The sequence below is a fragment of the Spermophilus citellus genome (assembly GCF_964194105.1).
Source record: "Spermophilus citellus genome assembly, chromosome: X".
NCBI lineage: Eukaryota > Metazoa > Chordata > Mammalia > Rodentia > Sciuridae > Spermophilus > Spermophilus citellus.
The window spans coordinates 130,801,783-130,807,027 of record NC_138190.1 but is presented as its reverse complement, the minus strand read 5'-3'; positions in this window follow the sequence as shown (position 1 = coordinate 130,807,027).

Sequence of the window (5,245 nt, the reverse complement as noted above, 5' to 3'; positions counted from 1 at the left end):
CATGCTTATCCTAGTGTCTCATAGTAGACCGGACATATTTAACTCATCTTGTGAACTACAGATGGGTTATGGTCCATACACCAAGCATATGGTTTTTTTTCAAAACCTAATTGAAGTAGGTTGACCTGTTTGGTCTGAGAGTTCTAAGGAAGGTAGGCATTTGTTTAGTTAGTTTGCCCTGGCTTTACCTCTGGTTAATGCTTTATGTTAATAGGGGGAAATCCCTTTATCTTTTCTCCCAAGCCCCTTGCCTGCCTGACTGTAAGTGACTTGCCCAGATTGGGATTATCAGGTATCAGATGGTTTCTGTAGAGATGACTTTTTCACCTTTAAACTCTTAAGCTGAGAATGGAAAATCCTTGATACCTGCGTCTATTTTATATCAGTCACTGAGACATTTTTAAGTTTTTATTTATTAAAGTTTTTATTTATTAAAACAACTTTACCAAAAAAGTCCCCTAAGCACAACTACTTACATTTCTTTATAGCCTCTTCTGATCTCTAATACATACATATATATATGCACACATACACATATGTGTGTGTGTGCATATATATGTATATAATATGCAGTTTTAACTGTTATTGTCATAGCAACTGATCTTTTGTCTTAGGATTTTTATCTGAAAGCACAATGTATTGAGAGTCTCTTGAAAATCATCTTTCAGATCTTTTTATAGAATGAATTTATGCACTGCTACTGTGGCATTCTCAAGGAATATATGTAAAAACAAATGTATGCCTGAAATTGGTGTTTGGAGAAAACAGTTCTGCTTCTAAAAGCTTTTATGTCTAGTCTTTCATAGAAAGTCATGTTTAACCATTTGGGGAGCATAAATCATTCAGTGGATCATGTCTGTACATTGTGTAATGACTGAAAAGCACATAAATATAATCTACTTTGAACTTTGTTAAAAAAATATGTTTGGGAGGCTCTCCCTCTTGTCTCTCTATCCATTTTTCAAGTCCTGTGTGTGTGTGTGTGTGTGTGTGTGTGTGTGTGGTAACATTATAAAGAACAGAAATTACTCTTAAAAAATAAAAGAAAATGGAGGCATGTGTTTCACATTGATAAAAAGTTTATTTGGGTTAACTCAGGAACTCAGGTTTTTAACTCTCCTATTAAAGTTGTCTCAGATTTCTATGAGTTAAATAGGGAAAATAAGAACAGTGAAATATATGAGCTAGAAATGTCCTTAGTTTCTTGTTTTACCAAGGTGGTTAATTTTTTTTTTTTTTTTTTGGTACTAGGGATTGAACCAAGGGGTGCTTTGCCACTAAGCTACATTCCCAGTCCTTTTTTAAATTTTAATTTTGAGACCACTTCTCACTAAGTTGCTTAGAGCCTCAGCCTCCCTAGTAGCTGACATCACAGATGTGTGCCATCATGCCCAGCTGGTTAATTCATTTTTTTAAAAAAAATATTTATTTATTTTTAGTTTTTAGGTGGACATAATATCTTTATTTTACATTTATGTGGTGCTGAGGATCGAACCCAGTGCCTCGGGCATGCTAGGCGAGCGCTCTACCACTGAGCCACAACTCCCGCCCCTGGTTAATTCATTCTTAAAAATATTTTTTGTTGTAGATGGACACAATACCTCTGTTTTATTTATTTATGTGTTTTTATGTAGTGCTGAGGATAGAACTCAGTGCCTCACATGTGCTAATCAAGCAAGTGCTTTACCAGTACCCCAGACCATAATTCATTCTTTTTTTTTTAAAGTATATGTCCACATCCAATTCCTGGAATTTGTGAATATTACCTTATGCAGATTTTTTTTAAAGAGAGAGAGAATTTTATTATTTATTTTTTAGTTTTCCGTGGACACAACATCTTTGTCGGTATGTGGTGCTGAGGATCGAACCCGGGCCGCACGCATGCCAGGCGAGCGCGCTACCGCTTGAGCCACATCTCCAGCCCCATAATTCATTCTTAATTTAACTTTCTGAATATGTAATAATCGTGCTTCAAAAATTAAAAGCTATGAGGCTGAGGTTGTGGCTTATTGGCAGAGTGCTTGCCCTGCACATATGAAGCCCTGGGTTCTAACCTTAGCACCACATAAAAATAAATAAAGAAAATAAAGGTATTGTGTCCGACCACAATTAAAAAATAAGTATATAGAAAAATTATATAGAGAAAAATCACACCTTACCACCTGTCTACCCAGCCCTACAAATGACCATTTTATTGGTTTAAATATACTTCCAATGCTTCTTTTTAAAAATATTTTTTAGCTGTAAATGGACATGATACCTTTATTTTATTTATTTTTTTATATGTGGTGCTGAGGATTGAACCCAGTGCCTCACACATGCTAGGTAAGTGCTCTGCCACTAAGCCACAATTCCAGCCCCCAATGTTTCTTTATGTAAAAAATATAGTCATGTTTCCTTTGTATCAAAATGATAAGAATTTTGTGAGTAGTCAGAGAGCTGGGACTTGTGCTATCTCTGGATCAGCGAGTTTGGTTCATATATGAAGAGTTGAGTTCACAAGAAAAGGCAAGGAAGTGCATGCCAACAGGTGAGGAGATTTGTTTTGAAGCAACATCTACAGAGAGATTTGAGACTGTGCTGTGTATGCCATTATTTCCAGTCCACCATGAAGAAAATGTTTTTATTGCCATGATTCAAGGGGAAGAAAGCTGGCCAAGGGGCCGTAGATATTGCAAAGGAGCAGGGAAGAAGCAGCGAAGTGGTTGTCATTGTGACATCAAATATGATTCATCCTGAAAGTAGCTAGCAAACAGGAAACGTGCAGCAAGAGACATGGCAATGGTTTTAATTATCTGTCACTGCAGGTGTTTCTGCCACCTTGAAATGATTAGGCCAGCATGATTCTGCTGCTCTAGTTCACTTCAAAAGGATTTGTACCAAGTTAGCAATGTAAAGTTTTGGGTTTCTAGAAGGATTCTGGAAGTGAGTGTCTCCTAGATATTTTCATTCACTGAGCAATTAAGTGAAAGGACTATAGCAGCTGCTGAGGGATACCTGCAGGGTTTCTGCACGCCCAGGGAAACAGAAGTTAAGCTTTCAGAATGTCACTATTGTGAAAGAGATTCAAGATTTCAGGTGTCATCCAATGCCCTGACATTTACGGAGAACATGCCTCAAAAGAACAATTTAGACCTAAGGAGAAGTTGGGGTTGAAACTGCCTAGAAGGTTCAAAATGAAGGAACCCAGCAGGGCCTGTCTGGATGATACCAGCAGCAGAATGTCACATTAGTGATTATTGCACTAGGAAAATATTTGCTACACTTATAATCTGGAAGTGATAAACAACATACCAGAGCAGAACTTCAGTCTATGGGATTAAATACCAAACAGAATAACAAAGAGTTGACCCAGCAACAAGCATTAGAATAAAGCCTTGTCCAGTGACCACATCAAAGATTCTTTAAGGAAGCTATAGGCAGAGAAAGCAGGGATAAATGAGGACACAGTTTGGAGAGGCTTTCTATATTTAAGAGAACAAAAATGAATGGACTAAATTCAATTTGGCTATTTCCCCTGTTTTGTTCAATTGTTTTTTTTTTCTTTTCTCTGATTTGCCCATCATTTAGCTAATCACAAAATTAAAAAAAAAATCTTCAACAAATTAAAGGGTATCTACTCTGGGCTATGTCAGCTTCAGCACCTAATAAAAACTGGGCCCAGTTTCAGGAAGATGATGGCAGGGATTGTCCAGCTCACTCAATGTATTTTCCAATTAGCTGAGTAATTGCTTGGTGAATCACTGACTTAATGAAAACAGAAGCTAGGCGGTTCACGATGTGATCAAGCTAGGTGGCAGGCAAGCCTGTTTCGATAGAATGAAAAGAATAAATGATTTCAGGAAGATGGAGGTAAATTTTAGTGCAGCGTAGAGAAAAATAGTGCAAAATCTCACTTGACAAAAGGGATTAAGAAAAATGTGCTGAACCCTGGGGTAGATGGTGGAATACAAATTTGATGCACACATGTGGATGAACTCCCACAGTAAATCAGTTTTGTACAATCAAAAGTTATAGGAGGGGGCTGGGGTTGTGGCTCAGTGGTAGCACACTTGCATAGCATGTGTGAGGCACTGGGTTTGATTTTCAGCACTGCGTGTAAATAAATAAAACAAAGATTCATTGACAACTAAAAAATATTTTTAAAAAAGTTACAGGAGGCCAAGGCTTAGAGAATTTAAACAAAAGCTCTCTCTCCTGAAGAACATATTTTTGGAGCTGATCATTGTACTAGGTAACTTACATCTTTTGCTGTTCTCAGGCTTTAGGAAACACGTGTTTTCTTTTTTTTTTTTTTTTTTTTTTTTTTTTAGTGAGAGAGGAGAGAGAGAGAGAGAGAGAGAATTTTTAATATATATATTTTTTTTAAGTTCTCGGCGGACACAACATCTTTGTTGGTATGTGGTGCTGAGGATCGAACCCGGGCCGCACGCATGCCAGGCGAGCGCGCTACCGCTTGAGCCACATCCCCAGCCCAACACGTGTTTTCTATTTGTGGTTCTTTTAAAATGTATTTTGTAGTGCAGTTTGGGGTTCACAGCAAAATTGTGCAAAAAGTACATAGAGTTCCTGTCACATGCACAGCTTTCCCCTCTACCAACATCCCACACCACTCTGGGACCACATTTGTGATAATCCAGAAGCCTACACTGATGCAGCATTATTCTGCAAAGTTCAGGGTTCACCACTGTGTGGCACATCTATGGGTTTGGACAAATGTATAATGACATATATTGGCCAATAGCATACAAAGTTTTACTGACCTAAAAATCCTTTGTTGACCCGGGTGACATGGTGCACGCCTATAATACCAGTGGCTCTGGAGGCTGAGGCAGGAGGATCAGAAGTTCAAAGCCAGGCTCAGCAACTTAGTGAAGCCCTGTCTCAAAATAAAATTCAAAAAAAGGGCTCTGGATGTGGTTAAGTGGTTAAGTGCTCCTGGGCTCAACCCCTGGTACCCCCCCCCCCCCAAATATTGATAGAAGCTAAGAGAACAAGAGAATATAGTATAATGAATTTCTCCTATGCACCCATTACCTGCCTTCAGAAATTACCGACCATGGCCAATCTTAGATTTTTTTGGAGGGGAGGGTACCGGGGATTGAACTCAGGGGCACTTGACCACTGAGCATATCTGCAGCCCTCCTTTGTATTTTATTTAGGGACAGGGTCTCACTGAGCTGCTCAGTCCCTCACTTTTGCTGGGGCTGGCTTTGAACTTGTGATCCTCCTGCATCAGCCTCAT